Raw genomic sequence first — 18,358 nt, forward strand, 5'->3', positions numbered from 1 at the left:
TTAAGCAACGTACGAGTCTTTTTCTGATTATTTGATGTTTTGTTTACCAACCTACAACTGAATGCTCGAGTAAGCAAGTGCATAGAAATATAAATTGTATCAAGATTATCACTTTTGTTAAAATTATGATCAGTTTACGTCGTATTTGCTCAATCAGAATTTAATATTATAAGTCGTATAGTCTGTGTAATTTACGTCATTAACAATGCCACCACAACCGTTTAAGCGATTCTAATTGAGAGCAAATTATTAAACAAATTAGATTACAAACCAACACTCGTTAAGTCATTAAATCATTACTTGTAGTATTTATCAAATTATTTTACAATCGCGCACTACGGTATGTTTAAAAAAGTAATAAGAAGCGTTTAAGATCGCAATACTTGTTAGCATCTGTAAAGGATTAAGATGATGATACATTATTTGTATTTCATTTCATTTTTTTCTCAAAAATTGAGTTTACGGTCCGAACATAACTTTGATAAAAAATCTTTAACACTCAATTCACCATTATTGTTGAGTTAATCATAACGCTAAAACTAATGTACATGGAGAAAGTAAATAAAAAACATTTTCTGGAGCAAGAAGTTGAAAAACAAAACATTACATATCAATTTTGACTTCCATTGCAACCAAATCTAGGTTCGATGATGACAGCCAGATATTGCTCTCTATTAATTGAATGTTTGAAAAATTCGTTAGACCAGTATCATGCGAAAATGGATCTTATTAATTGTGGTTCCCTCTTTGAACTTATGTTGTCTGTCGACTTTAAGAATAATGTGTCAGTAATAAATGTATTGCTTCAGATTCACAAGCTTTTTTTTAAGAAATGAAATATGCAAATGTATATATATATATATATATATATATATATATATATATATATATATATATATATATATATATATATATATATATATATATATATATATATATTTCTGTTTCTTAAATGTATCTTATTTATTTGTGACTACGTGCTTAATTTTTTTAAAGAAATGAGATATTAAAATGTGTCTTATTTATCTTTTATCCATGTCTTAAATGTGTATTATTTATATAAGACTACATTCTATACTGCCAGTGTCATGCGAAAATGGATATTATTTCTTAATATCCACCTTCACACTTTATTCTTTATTAGCGCCGTCTTTAATTAGGCTATCACTATTTAAAGAACAGATTACTGTGAAATTAAAACAAATGTGCAACGGTGATATTGATCCATTCTCGTTGTTAATTTTAAATGTACACAACAGTTTAGCAATAAATGAAATCAGTTATTTTGGCAGTTAATCCTTTTTTTCCAGTACGGTAGCCAGGTGCCTGTGTATTGAGCTGACAAGATAGGGATCATCACAGCAGGTTGCTAATACACAGTGTAGACTTCCCCTGTTTTAATATTGTATTTGTTATTTACCTGATTGGAATAAATGAAGTGTATTCAATCGGGTCTGCTGGCGTTATGTTCAAGGTCATTTTATGTCAAAAGCTGGGTTTCGGACATAATTTCAATCGTTTTGCTTTTATACACAATTTTTGAAATAATGAATATATTGGCGCGATGAAACATGATATATAAATCAAGCTGACAGAATAGTTTCAGTTCTTAACTATGTGTACGGTAATTTAATTCCCATCTCTTGCTTAACTTAACGTTCAATGGCACGCGCACTTAACAAAATTATAAAACATCAAGTGTTTCATTATATTCCTTTTTATAAATTATGCACAAATATTATATGTTATAAAAAAAAAATATTTTATTTTTTTACTCAACCAGAAAGAAATAATAAAACATGATTATATATAAAGCGCTTTACTTTTGCAAAATGCTACATTAAATAAGGAAATATCGTATTGTTTTTGCTACGTGCTTGATATATTTATAGAAAAGGCAGTTTTTTGTAATACAAGATCGGAATTTGACCTTTAATTTGATGCAATCCACACAAAAAAAATCAGCGACCAAGCGCTTGGCCGCTGATGATGTATTGTAATATATACAATTATGATAAGAAATAGTAGCCGACAACAGGCATCTGGTTGATAAGAAGAACTGATATATTTATTGGACGTAAATAACATCACCAACTAAACATGTTTTGAAATAATAAATTGCCCAGAATAATTGTATAACATTATTCATCTAGCGGCCAAGTGCATTAATCTGTTTTACTGTTTAGTAATACCATCATTTTTAAACTGATAACGGAAATAAAGAAATATCGTGTTTTTTGTTAAGTGTACGTGCTTGAATTAATTATTGTATTACATGTGCCGCATTTAAAGATACTACATCCGCACATCAGACCAAGATAGATATATTTGACATAAGACCACACCACAGTGAGGCGTTATGAGAAACAGTTGCGATAAGTGTGATACGTGACATTGACGCACAGACTGAACAAAGTTCATGTTATGTTATGTACGAACGAAAGGCCGCACGAACGTACTGACCGACGGACGAAGGAACGAAAGGACGGACGTACGAAGGAACGAACGAACGGACGGATTAGCGAATTGACGAATGAACAGACGGACTGATGAACGAAGAAGGGACGGACGGACGAAGGAACAGACGAACAGACGCATGAACGGACGAACGAACGGACGGACGAACGAAAGAAGGGACGGACGAACGAAGGAACGGACTAACGAACGAACGGATGCACAGACGTGAGATCGAAGGAACAGACGGACCGACGGAAGAACGAACGAACGCAGAGACGAACGAAAGAAGGGACGGATGAACAAAGGAACGGACTAACAAACAAACGGACGCACGAACGAATGAACGACGGACGAACGCAGGAACGGATGGGCGCACGAACAGACGGGCGAACGAACGGACGCACTGACGAACGAAGGAACGGACGGACGCACGCACGCACAAACGGACGGACGAACAGACGAGTTCCCCATCCAGATCAGCACTAAAGGCGAACGCAGAAGTGCGTGTGCCCATTGCACTAGCACCATTGGTGTGATTTGTGAATGTTTCATTCCCCCCCCCCTCAGTTTCTATTTGTTTTCCCCTGTAATATTGCTTATGTTTCTTTCCCTCAATGTGAGTGGACTTGTATAAACGTTGCATTCTGTATTATGTTTTTTGAACTTGTAAGTTGCAATTTGCATCTTGTATTGTCAATTTACTACGACGTCATGACATAATGTCATGCGTAAATATATTATTTATCGGGATAGGGCTCCAATAAGGTTCGCCTTTCAGCCCAATCCTATGTCAGGTCATGTAACTTGTGAATATGTTACTATGTCGTAATAAATAAGTTTAAACCAAATAAATTTCAACAATATAGCAAATGTATCTCAAAATATCAACAATTCACATTTTAATATGTGGCTTGAAACATTTGTTTTAACAGTATGTATCTAATTTTCCTTATATTGTATACATACCGCATATATTCAATGCGCTTTCGGTAATTCTTTTGCGCTTTCGGTACCGATACCGAAAGCGCGCGCTTTCGGTTAATCTAGTTACCCCACTTGTCACTCACTCACAGCTTCTTTCGCATATTCAGTCCATCAATCCCATTCCTACAGTAAGTCAATTAGTGAGTTCCCTCCGGCTCAATATTTTCATTAGCCGAATCTACGGTAGAACACATGCATTCTTTACATTCTATCAGTTTTATGGCGTTTGATGAAAAAAGGTTATAGCCAAATTATTCAATCGGTGTTACTGTAATTCAATCGCGCACTTGTAAACTCGCACTGTCAGTAAATCGCATGTTCATTCGCGGAGTGAGTCCGTCCCTCAAACATTCTTACAGTCAGTCACTCGCTTACATAAACAGTCGCGCAGTCAGTCGATCACACCGTCGAAAAGTAAATCTCATACTTAGTCAATCACTCACTGTAATACTCAAAGAGGATGCAAAAATCTTAATATTCATACTTAAAGAGGATGCAAATATCTTAAAGCGTGCAACAAATGTCCTTCCTCAGACAACATATCGCAAAATCATGAATTGGCAATAGTAATTGTATAAGTGTATATAGAATGTGATAATATTGTATATGTAGTAGACATGTTCTTAAACGACAAAGAACTTCTTATTTTGTCATAATATAAAACTATATCTGAAACCCCCAAATCATTTAGAAGTTACCTTACAGTAAAATACACATGAATCCCAGTTCGAAAGACCCATTTTGCAATCTTTAATAGCTATGCAGTACATAGTTACAACAATAATGTACTTTACTGGGTTCACTATTGGCCCCAATCCTGTGTATTATCCCCGTTCATTGATATCCTGCGCTGTGGTCACAGACAGAGCAGCGATCATTATCAGCGGTGATCAAAACTAACAGGTGCACATGGAAAAAAATGCATTAACCCAGTGGTAGGTCCGTTGAGAGCTTATGAGGATTATACACATAATGTGCATATGCTGGGGTCTGTCATTTATTGACGCTGTATTTTTAATAAATTGATACTTTATTAATTAACTCTTTTTGCTGATATATATATAAAGGCAAATAAAAGCATTTGTAAAGTATATCAACGGACAGGAATATGTTATACGTCTTCATTCTGATTTAAATCACACAGCTTTACATTACTTTAATATTTTCATAAAATATTTGATGATATGTAAATCACGTAAGAATGCTTAAAGAATCAATAGTACCATTACGTCTGATCTTCAAATTGTATTTTTGAAAACTGATTAACACGATAAGTTAATAAAGTATGTCCGTCTCTCTTATATTAAATACATTGTAAACAAGTGGTTTTATAACAACAACAACCACAACATCATAAGTGGTATTACATAAATGGAGAATGAAATATCTTTACCAAATATACAATTATAATTACATCTCTATATTTCTTTATTTGCTCATTTTAAAATGAATAATATACTTAGAATTTTATTCCGTGTATTAAAAAAATCGAATTTGGCGTGTAAACGCTTATACAAAAATCTACCAATTTTATTTTGATAGTTTGCTGACTCCTTTATCAAATAATAAATACAATCAACTGAACCAGAGGTATATTTATTGAACAGAACAGAATATATTTTAATTTGTTTCACAGGCCACATAAAACAGTACGTAAATTGTAACAGCATTTAGTTCACCAAATTTTATTTCTCAAAACAGAAGTTCGAAGTAACAACAATTACAGAATTATTTAGGGAAGGCGATCAGTGAGTTTACTTTTTGATTTTTGTAGCAGTATCAATCAGTATTTTTTTCCATTAGGAATATATAAAAAAACAGACATTTACTATTTATTCTAGAAGCTTTATTGTAAGCTTTATTGCTGAAATAAATGTTGTTGTTGAATTTGATAGATCTCATGCTTATGTATCTGTCTTCTTTAAAAACGCTGTGTCTAGTTTTGATACATATCGGGTATTAAAATAGTATTAAAATAATACAAGACACTAGATACATATCGTTGAAGGTTGTATCAAAATAAGGTACATGAAAATTACTTTTGTCACAATTACTGGTAATTACTTTTACTATTACACACTAAAACTATATATATATATATATATATATATATATATATATATATATATATATATATATATATATATATATATATATATATATCAAATGGTAACATTTTCCTTTAAAATAAGTTTAATACACATAAAGTATTACATTTGCAAATTAGACAGATAAAACATTATTTCTAGTGAACCCTAAAAAACATCAATTATCACTAACTTTACGAGGAGTATAAGAGGTTAACAAGTTACTGGTTCCCCAACGAACCCCAAACTTGTTGGTATTCCATGTTTTCATCATTTTTGCTTATTACACTTAATTAACCAGCTGTATATTTTGCGATCATATTATCTAAATTTAATAATTGTAATTTGCCAACAAGTGACGAAAGAGATTATACAGAGATTTGAAAGTTGAATTTATGTCATTTGTATATTAATAAAAAATTCTTATTCAATTGAATAGTAAAAACAAGTTAACGACCTATCTCACCCTCTTTTTGTCTATGTAAGTGGAAATTAATAACATTGTTTGGTCTAAATACCCTTCAGAATTTCTACGAATTGTCGGAATAGTTCTATAATATAGACGTTTGTTTAATTTTATAAAACTTTTTCTATCATAAAGAGTTGTACACATTAGCATTTAGCAATTTTATGAACTGAAATCGATAAAACGTATAATCGTACTATTTAATCGCTTAAAAGTTTCCCAACGGTTACCTTCCCAAACTTTCGATGGGCGAGTACCCTATTTATAGTAGGGGGACCTACGTACGTTCAATCATAAAACAATTTTGAAACGGATATTGCAATAGTTTTTAATTACTACACACGTGCATGTATGTATTATACATAAGAAATGCCATAGCGTGTAAAATAAACTGTATTTGTAGACTAATGACTTAGGCACCACGCCTCATGTTCAGTGTTATCTTACTATTTGCCCTTCCTAGCTGTATAATCATCACTATCATTATCACCGTGATTGATATAATCATCATTATTAGTATTTTCATTATCACTATCATAATCCTACCTTTATGTTACTGACCCTATACTGGAGATTTTTCATGTAACAACTCTTTTTCACAATATCTACTATGATTTATCATATAGACTACTGTTTGTTTGATATTTGTGACATTCTCTTATAAGTTAACTCACAAGTTATTACAAATTGTTATTGTTTTGTAAACTCTGAACACTAATAAGATACTGTTCTATCAAGTTATTATTTAATTAACTCATTTTTACATAAAAGTTTACACCAAATGCTTTACGTTTTAAAGTAGATACATGAAGATACTTTTTACCATTTCAAGTATGCCCTTATTCAATTAGTTACCACGTTTTGCTTGCGAAATATACTTTGAAAACTTTGAATTATATTTAGTATTCCATATGAGCAACAGGAAAATGCACATTCGTAACATTTGAAATAAATATTAGCAAATACATAATGAGCCCTGCTCTGTGAAAAGGAGTTTAAATGCATGTGCGTACAGATTCGTCCCAGATTAGCCTGTGGAGTCCGCACAGTCTAATCAGGGACGACACTTTCCGCTTTTATGACATTTTTCGTTTAACGAAAGTCTCTTCTAAGCAAAAATCGAGTTTATATGAAAAGTGTCGTCCCTAATTAGCCTGTGCGGACAGCACAATCTATTTTAGGACGACACTTTACGCACATGTACATTAAACCCCTTTTCACAGATCGAGTCTCTAGTATTTTATTAACCGGTGTATCCTCATTCCAACGTTCTAATATTGAATCATTGAATAAATATATATTGACTGTCGTTTTAAACGTGCGGGGTAAGAACTATACTGCTAAAAATGTTATATTATATTATACATATATCTTATAACATTAAGCAAATTATGCTCTAACTGGAATTTAAATTTTCGTAGCTGTTCTTTTGCTTTATAGTCCTAGGTGCTCGGATTCTTACCACATCTTTTTTTTAACAAATAAATCATATTGTACGGTCATTACACACTTCCGAACAGACGGCACTTCTCTTTTTGTGTTAAGATTTTATTTTTAGTGGCTGTAAATCTAACAAATTATTTTGTTGACAGATAAATGTTATTGTGTGTCTATAAATAATGAGAAGATGTATAAGCAATGTACGTCTAACTTATTCCCGTCGGCGAGTTATATACAAAATTAATTTATGTTCTTATTTAAATAATAAATACAATGATTTACAGTTATTTATACATTTAAACTCTGTTCTTAGATACAAATCGAGTTGTTAAATAACGACAGCATTTGTAACACATTCTAGATTATCGTCACATCAAACTGATAATTGTTGCGGAAATTGATGGACATTAATTAGCACGGGGTCTCTTAACTAGAATACTACTACTACTAATTATTATATCTTGAATGTTTGTAGTTGGCCGATTGGCTTATATTTAAGTTGATATAGTCCAACAATATATCGGGAAAAACACTCAATAGCAAAACGTGCTCGGTTCTTAATACCATTTACAATCTCATAACATATTCGTTAATGTATATTTAATAAATTGGGCCGGTGAACTCTTTGTATTGTACACATTCCCGCGCCTTTTTTATAAATATTATAGCGCAGTAATTTACGTTGCTTAAACTCGGTTCGCCCTTAATCTCATTTATGTATTTCGAGGTTTCAATTCACAAATAAAAGCACATTTAGTTATCATAGGTGTGCGATAACGTTTCTATCTTTTATTTTATTTTAAACGGAATCGTATATAGTATACATTTGCGATATATAATTTTTGTGTATCTCCAAATACACGTAAACTACAAATGCCATATATATATATATATATATATATATATATATATATATATATATATATATATATATATATATATATATATATATATATATATATATATATATATATATAAACAGAGTTTTTAGGAAGATTCTGTATAAACAGTGACACTAATATAGTTAAAAAAATACTTACGGAAAAAAAGAGTAGCACCTCTTGGATGGCATCTTCTTTCGCGAACTGATGAGTCTTGTATCCCGGATAGGCGAATACACTGAATTCACTCTTATTGAGATAGTCGGACAAATACTTTGCCTGACTATGACCTATTACCAGAGGCATTCTTAAAGCACACAAAGTATCAACAATATATTAACTAATAAATATTCGAATAAATTTACAAAAAGGCAATATTGCTGACAATCGCAACGCAATTTTTAAACAGTAGAGCTTTATGGGATGTTCTGAACGCAATGTACAGAATGGTTGTAATTGTACAAGTTTTGAACTGATGGAGTCCACCTGCCAGCTCTGCGGACACTTAACTTGTGTATAAAGGACAAAAAGTGGAACTTTTTTTTTGCTATAAAAACACAAGTACTGCAGAGTAAGTATATTGACACCACCCCTGCTGGCTCTTCTTTTCCCCCACCCACATCGGCCTACACTTCCATAAAATCTCTCCTTCTTTCAACCCTCCAGGGTGGCAACATGTATTTTAAATATATAAATGCATATAGTCCTGTACATATTGTAAATAATGTACATCTTGTACAAATTTAGCTGTCTTTGTCTTATTTTTAACTGTAAAGTACATTGTCTTACCCTTAATTTTTATGTGGCCCTATGAAGGTGACCGTTTGGAGACACGTAAGTTATTGCCCTTAACATATAAGGGTTTATTACTAAACCCACTTTTAAATATTGTTTTAATGCCACTCTGGGGGGATCTCTCTTTTCCATAGCCCAATCCTCCTTAAGTTCCATACAGACAGGGTCTTATGTTGGAGCATTACGGCTATATTCCCTGTCTGCAAGTGTTCAACATTGAGCCACATACATAAACTTGTACTCATTAATTTTTTATCAACTCAATACTCAATTGCAATATTAATATATAATTGAGAGTTACACACTCTATGTGATATCATATATTGTCTTTTTTTTCCTTTCCTTCTCATATAATTGCATTTGCACATGCAACTTCACTCTACACTTGAGAGCTGTTAAATCAGGCTCTGGCATCCCTATTAATAAGTGTTCTTAGATATAAACATATCTCTCTTATGATTAGATCTTGTTGTTTGGCGTTTAGTTTAAACTTTAAACATACACATAAAAATGGTACTTGACTATGCATGTAAACATATTGTGGCAATGTTCAACCACTTTGTGATCTGGAAAACCCTCAAATATTATTATTTTGTTACACAAACATATTACACATCTGTGTATTCCTTTTTCTATAATTAATATATTAAAATAGTCCTATTTGGATTCAAATTTTTAAACCACAGATCACAAAGTCTAAAGACTCCAACAAACCCATTGCAGTATATACTGAACAGTGGGTCTGGTAATGATGCTGCCACATACAACAGTATGTGTTTTTTCACCATCTTTACTTATAAAAATTGGGCTATTCTTTCTCTCTCTCCTCCTTAAAAAACAATACAAAGAATAACATACAATAACAACATCATATGAATGATATAAATTAATAATAAGTACAGTAACGTAACAAAAACAGTAATCTAATACTATAAAACAACTCCAAGTTCTTTTGGATTAACTCATTCTTTTTCTTTCATTTATATTTTTGCATATAAACCATTATTGTTTACTTTTTCTTAAAAGTACAAAGTCAGCCGTGGGAAAATCTATTTTAAAACGGATTGACCTACTGGCAATCCTTAATAAGAAATTTCGGCCAATCAGCGCCATCGTTATATAAGCGCATCAACCAATTAAAACGCCGTTTTTTTAACCGCGTTAGGCCTATTCACTGTATAGCACTGCGTCTTTTTAACGCTTCATATAAAGGTTATATATTTTTAAACCAATAGATTTTTATTAAGGCACCGCACCAACCCTGCAAAGTTTTATATTTATACCAATGGTACAGCCCAGTAAAATCGGGCTGTCCATTTTATGGCCGTTTTCGGCTTTTTATGCAGAGTTCTATGTTAAGCAGTGTGCTCGGGCAATGGTTTTTAACCGAAGTCCCGAGGGTAAATAACCCCATTAGTTAGTAAGTATATTCTACAATTCTGCTATGGTGTCGCGCAGGGGGATTGTGGATATTTTTCGAGACCAGTATAGAAAATGTTAACACCTGTTGAAGCCATATGACACGTGTGACCGGATATTAATAATTAAGCTAGATGTTTTGTGTTGTTTTTCTTAGAACATGGATTGTGTGCGTTAATTCTTAAAAAACTGTGGAAATATATATTAGTTTTCAGCGTTATCTATATCGTCTGCGTTTTCTTGCATACGGTATGTACATAGAAGAAACACGCAAACAACAATCAAACAGCGCCGTGGCATTACCAAGGAAATAATAATTTCAGCAAATATTTATAGTTGTTTAAAGTTTTTTGTTTGTAACACAACACAAATATAAGTATTAATTTGCTTATTTTACACGTCATTTCAACACCTAAAACTTAGCATTACACCCGTATAACATTACACGCGGACTTTAAATAAAAATCCCGCCTTGTATTTTTTATTCACGGCGCCGTTAATATATCAAGAATGTAATAATTAATGTTAGCAAATATTTTTATTTCTTTAACGAGTATTATTTTTACCACGACACACATTTATTTGCAATTAACAGACTAATGACTAATTTATGAATATTTCTGTAAATACGTTTCATTTAAGATTTGACAATCGTGTCATTTACATAAAAACGCAGAAATACCTATATATTTCCTGTCTTTTTTAATTGTATATGAAATTGAAAAGAAAAAAAAACCCGAAAAATTACACCCGTAACATATTACCCACGGACTTCAACCGGTTTTAAATATTTTCTTTTTGATTAAACTATCGGTTCTATGGATAAAATGGATAGTAATGCTATTATATTTAATAAAATATCACATTTACAAGTGTTGCGCATCTTAGTGACGTGTTAATAATGATTTAAATCCATTTCATTAAAGCGGTATCCCGCCTGCATTTTTCTTCTTTGTCCATGGGTCATATCGTATGCAATTTCCTACTTTGTTCATATCGTATGTAGTTTTCAACGTTATCTATATTGTATGCATAATCCGTAAGCGTTTTAGTGACGGCCTGAAAAATGATAGCCTTTTTGCATTCAATTAAAAGAAAAATATACATTTTTATATAAAACAATATATTTTGTAATTTTTTTTACACCTATCCGTTACTAACTTAAATCCGCTATACACCAATCGACTGTTTTGATTTAACGGGCACCGGATTACAAATTCTCCTGCTCCTCTACAGTCTCTGAAGTTTCAAAAAACATAGGTCGGTCGTGAAATCCTGACATAAATTATCATTAATATGGCATTGACATGTCCTATTGTTCCAACGTCATGGGTTTGAGCCTTGCAACTGGCTTACTTTTCCTCTGTGGTAACTTAATACAAGCAGGATAAATTGTTCCAATAAAATTCAAAGTTAAAAATAATAAGTCCACTGCTACATCCACTCAAGGAAATATCGAACAGAAGCCATAAGTCCATTGAATTAACTGAATCAAATGAAACTGTACTCACCGTATTCTATCAGCTAGGACAGATCCTCGGATTGAAGACAATCTCGTTATCAGGTGAATGTCTCCGATTCGGGGGAAACATTCTTTAATTATAGCAAATTGAGGTATATTATGTACATGTGTACCCTGACGGAGAGAAATTCTCCTATATGTGTCGTGTTCTGAGAAAAACAGTCCTCACAGGCTAATCAGGGACAAGAATTTCCGCTTTTATGACATTTTTCGTTTAAATGATTCTCTTCTTAGCGAAAATCCAGTTTAGGCGGAAAGTGTCGTCCCTTATTAGCCTGTGCGGACTGCTAATCTTGGACGAAACTTTACGCACATGCATTATGCCCTGTTTTCTCAGAACGCGACACATATGTTGGACAGTCACCACATAGGGGGTACACGAAAGAAAGGCATAAACAAGTCTCTTGATTGGGAGACCATGACATTTATATTTTTTTGTAAACATGTTTTTATCTTGTCAAAACAGCTTTATACAAAGTTAGTATACAAATAAATGCTCATTGTTATTACGCATATTAAGTAAGTCTAACACCGTTGCAGATCAAGCTCGCTTCTACTGAGAATCTCCCTAAACAACCGCATGGTTTCTCGGAACCGCATCTCTGGAACCATCAGCAAATGAGTGCACTTTAGTTTCCGCCCCACCGCCTGGCCCGCCAACAACGACTGCTGTAGAGGAACAGCTGAAGAAGCTCCAACTTCACTTGTACAGTATCAGTTTGGGTGGCTAGTACCTCTCCCAGGTCTTCTGCATATTGAAATGACCGCATGCAAAGCTTACTTTGAAATTACATGGGCTATTGTAATGAACGATTTCTGCACACAACTTGGGTACTCTTCACCAAAAGCATTAGCCCTTTAAGCGCTTGAACCGAATCTTAAAGATCTTTGCAAACAGTTTGGATCCAGATGAGACGCCACAGAACATGTCAAACTGTTTGCAATTCTGATAGTATTGTTTGAAAAGAAATCAAAGAAAATGCTAATTTTAGAAATTCAGCAGACGACATTTTAGCAGACGACAAATTTCCCAGCATGCAAAGGGTTAGACTATGCAAAGCGATGTGCTGATCACCACAAAAGTTGAAAGGTACTGGAGATTTTCTACCTTGCTGTAGCAGATGAACTACTCGTTCCCTATGTCAGGAAAATGTCGGGAAGATGAATTGAGTTGCCCTCTGAGAAACTGGACGTAATGCTTGTGCGTAAATTGTCATCCCAGATTAGCCTGTGCAGTCCGCATAGGCTAATCAGGGACAATTTTCGCTTTTATGACATTTTTCGTTTAAATGATGTCTCTTCTTAGCAAAATCCAGTCTAGGCGGAAAGTGTCGTCCCTGATTAGCCTGTGCGGACTGCACAGGCTAATTTGGGATGACACTTTACGCACAAGCATTTTGTCCAGTTTTCTCAGAACATAACACAATTAGATCCTACAGTGGAGGGTTACTGGGCCTGGACTGGGGATAGTTGTGACCCTAATTACATGTTCCTGCAACAGATGGTATTTACATTTCTTCACAGCTTAATGGGTTGGTTGTAGGAGATGAAATGTAGATGCCTTTGGTGCAGGAAGAGAGAAGATGTCCCAATTTTTCTTTGCACGTAATCATACATTCTATCAAAGAATTGTGACACTTAATCAGTACATTGAGACAATGATGCCAGATGAGTTGGAAACCATCGTGAGGTCTTCACTAACGCTTAGTAGAGCTGGCAATATTGGTCATTACCAATGTTGAGATGCATGTCTCGAAGAATTCAACAAAGAGGCAAAACGCTGGATCAGCAAATGTGTACCTTCAAATGATGAATTGCTGAGGGTGTTCAGGAACCTGGGGGATGCCAGCCCAGATTCTCCATTCTGGATCTTTACTGATCGAGTAGTAAGTGGGGGGATAGCTCAAAGTTGTCAGCTTCCCACTCTCAGCAACAATGGTCACTGTAACACTTGCCCCATACATGTAGGGCTTTATATTATCCGGAAATACAACAGTTTACAAAGTAAATGTGGGATTTCTAACCATACTATGAAGCAAAACAAATGATGCAGACCAATGCAGCAACTGTAATAATGAATCAAAAATAACAGCATCTGCCTTAAAGGTCATTTTAAGTTTAATGTGTAATTGTTACTACTGTAATTAATTGTATGTACTGCGACATTTATGGCTGGAAAACAAACATGCCAACTATTTTAAATTTTGTTGAATTTTATTTTTCGCAGCTGCAGAAAAACTCTTCACATGGCATCAGGCAGTTCCAATGTAGAATCTGGCATCTACAAAGAAAAACAAAAAGTATACTTCCATGAAATTCTGCCAATCAGAGAACTGCTGCACAAGAAGGAATATCTGCTGCATCCAATGGATCAAAAGGAACACAGAAGCTTAAATGGGGATAAACAAAATCACTGTGGATAGTAAATTCCTCAAAGAAAAGTACTACATGTATGAGGCATTCTTGTCCAAAAATGAGGAATTCCAACAAGATGTTATTTTCATAATTGAAGAAGGAAAGCCTGAAATATTGTCCATTGAGAACCAAACAATAGCCGAAATTCGAAATCAGATCTTGGAAAACATTGACATCAAAGAAATCAAGGGGAAGAAAATGGAAGATCTGTTAAATAAAACTGTTGAAGGTTAATCGAAGGAGAAGTATATTCAGTTCTCCCATATGATTAATGATAATCTTCAGTAAACATGTACTAGTATCTTATTTCTGAAGCTATGTACCTGCGTTTTGAAGGTTTTAAGCCTCTTTAAAAGGACTTCTGTCTGAACCGTTTGTCCTCGATCCACTCAACAAGGATGGGCCCTCTGTGGTGGGAACTCTGAACTCGCAAATAAAAAAGACTCAAGCCAAGCAAGAATGGGCACTCCGACGTTCTCAAATTATTAAAATGTTGCTATAGTTTTTATTGACTTGTTTATAATGATAATGTAAGTTTTTTGTCGTGAATTTTAATTGAAGCAGCTTGCTTGCATGTAAATGCAGCATTCGTCTTTAATTGAAATACATGACATACAAAATATCGCAATTGTATCATATCATTTATAACATAAACAAATTATTTGACTTGAAACATTGAAATGTATATGTTTTTAAGCACTTAACTTTGTATATGTTTAATTATACAGACTGTGGGATTTTCATCGTTATAATTTCAAAACACATTTGCAGATCATTAAACAAATATGCAGAACAAATGACAATGGATATTCCATGTGGACGAACTGCAGAGCTCTGCCATCTGTGTTCAACATGCCCGTCTTCAAAAGTCTTTAAATAAAACAAATATTTAAATTTCAAACAAAACGTTAACCCTGCTGTAAATTTGATTTATTTTCAATAATGGTCATTGAAATGTTTATTTATTCATGATTTATTTGGTAATGTAAATCCTATTTGTAGCATTATATAACTAGCAACATATGTTAAACTAATTGGTGCTGACAATCAGGAATTAATAAACAAGAGGCTCACGTAAGTGAGATCAATATTTTGTGCTAAAATTTGAAATGACCTAGTGACGAGTAAAGTATGGACACTCTGAAGATTGAACATACGAACTAAAATACCCATGCAGCATTGTATCTCATACAAAGATGTTTCCTTTTTAGTTTATAATAACATCTAACAAATTAACATGTTGAATATACGTTTCTTACCGAAAATGACAATGAACGTTCACCCAACAGTCTTGTCTTAAAAACGACATTCTTCCTACACATTGAACAGTGCTTGAACGCCAGTATATCTGCAAGCGTGTCGATGCAGTGTCGTCTGATGACATACTTGTCCTCTGTCATGTCCTCCTCTGTCACATCTGCTAGAGGCTTGCCTACCGAACTATGGCTGAAGATAATTCTCAACGCCATCACTAGCAGCCCCATTAAGGACCTCAGCATCTGTTTGACTACACATCTACAGTATAAGCAAATCTAAACATACCATACTGACGACGTAGTTTGATATAAATGAACAGATTTTGAATAACACTTTTCTTTGGATGAGCAATATTTTTAACCGAGACAAACCAAACAAAGTGAGCAAATAATGAATAAATACTTCAGAATTTTCAAAATTCATGAGCTTAGAAACTCTACTTAAACAATTCACAGATCAAGGTCAGTTGGATGATATGTGAGAACATCTGGATCATAAACTGGATCACAGAAGTCAACGTTCACCCTGAAAAGATATTTCGAAAATGAACAATAGTATAAGACAGTACAAAATGTTTTTATAAAAATATCTTACAATTACAATCAAGTGGTGATCAAGACAAATGTACAATAAATAACACTGCACTGTGTTTGCAAGATGCACACTTGTTTTGCTATCTGTGACCATGTAAAAATAACAATCAATCATGTTCTATTATTTACCTTTCATTTAATAATTAAAAATCAACGAAAATTTCAAACAAAATTTCGTTAAATAAAGTTACCCAATACAAAATCAATGTTTCTTACAGCAAAAGCCAACATTTCAAAGCCAGATGTGTTCTGGTAACAAAGATATTTTTAGTTACAAAATGCGTGTCACAATAAATTCCTTTAATTTCCCGCACTGATATTCATACGACATACGAAGACAAAAATTGTACCATGTTAGTGTTCGTGTGTCGTATGAATAGATATCGTCGCGGGAAATTAAAATGGATTTTTTATGTCAAAATAAAATAAAAACAAGCATTATGTATCTACAGACATCCATGTCACCAGAAAACATATGGCGTTGAAAATTTTGCTTTTGCTATAAGGAATACTATTTTGTATTTGGTAACTTCATTTTACGAAATATGGTACAAACTTTTCGTTGATTTTTTAGTATTAATGAGTTTTTTAAAAGGGATAGTTACCATGCACATAAAAAGGGCCAACAATCGTTTCAAACATGATTACAGAATTCATAATGTTAATCCATATTTATTCAATATATTGTATTATATATTGTATGCAGTCGATATTTTTGGTAGTACCATACAAATCTGCCCTCGGTAGAATTGCTCAGAAATAGCAATAATTTTCACTAGGTCCACTACAAGTCTACAAATCGGTATTTTCTTATCTACTCTTGACCATTTTTGTTTCTTGTACAGTTGTACTTTTTGATGATGCTGCGAAGCATCGTCTAAGTTATCATATCATGACAAAAATTCTTCACAATGGCAACCTATGTAAAAGACCGAACCAGTCCGATTGATATAGCTCGATTTTTCTAATCGGCATACCTCGCTGATTATCATTGATAAAGGTATAGGAAGCTCAGCTATAAATAGGACAGCATATTCTGGGAAAAGATTTAATAATAGTTTGAAAACGTTTATTTTAAATCAGTTATTTTCAATCCATTATATGTTTATAGATCAATGAAACAACTATGCATTTTCTGTATTGTATTTGACATTTGTCGTGATTTAGTAAATATATTGCGAATTAAAACGTGTATAATTAACTTTCGACGCGATCATGTGTGTAAAGAAAACGAATTATTTCGAACCTGCTATTTGTAAACGTTGTAGCGACTATGGTATATAAACAGCATAATAGCCGTATCACATATGTGATACTCGCTCTTCTGCGTGCTTTCTCATTTTGCATATTTAATAATCTTTTCAAACATAAATTACAGAGCCACATCAGTGCACATACTATGTTTGACAACTCATTCGTTTGTTGGATATTGTTTGCTGTTTTAAACACATATTAGGTCGTATCGCGGAGATTTAGTTAACCTTACCATGTGTTCATGGGCGAACTCACGTATTCAAGTGCTCTTACGACTATGTGCTCATACCCACTTTCGATCGGGAATCATCATGAAATTGTTACCGTACTTAACGAACAAACATGCCTAAGCTTATTGAATTAGAGAAAAAGAAAAAAAAATAAAAAGAGAAAAAGTATTTGTTCATGCATATGGGATTGTGAAATCACGTCCGTACACATAGCATCATTAACTTAGGAAAGGAAACAACGAAATATTAAGTTTGGTATAATATACATGTGAAATTAAAGAGCATGGTGTAATTAAAGAGCATGTCAAGTTTTGAACCCACACACGTTTTACTGTAACAGACAGTTTTTTAATATAAGTAGTACAGAAAATACACGTCGAATACCTTTTTAAAGATATTTCTTGTTATATTTGATCGAGAATGTAACCCGCCTCCCAGTTTTGCTGAAAGGATCAAGTTCCCAACGGGTACTACTTTCCCGTACCCCCAATATTTTTTCGTACCCTACATTTTTCGTACCCAATTTTTTCGTACCCAATTTTTTTTTCGTACCCAAAT

The 18,358-nt window shown here is 33.4% G+C and overlaps 1 protein-coding gene across 3 annotated transcripts in view; it reads left to right on the top strand.

Annotated features, from left to right (window-relative positions):
* Positions 1-18,358, top strand: part of LOC127833413 (thimet oligopeptidase-like) — a 388,329-nt gene that overhangs the window by 89,333 nt on the left and 280,638 nt on the right. The window lies entirely within an intron of this gene.

This window comes from Dreissena polymorpha, chromosome 6 (assembly GCF_020536995.1).
Source record: "Dreissena polymorpha isolate Duluth1 chromosome 6, UMN_Dpol_1.0, whole genome shotgun sequence".
Lineage (NCBI taxonomy): Eukaryota > Metazoa > Mollusca > Bivalvia > Myida > Dreissenidae > Dreissena > Dreissena polymorpha.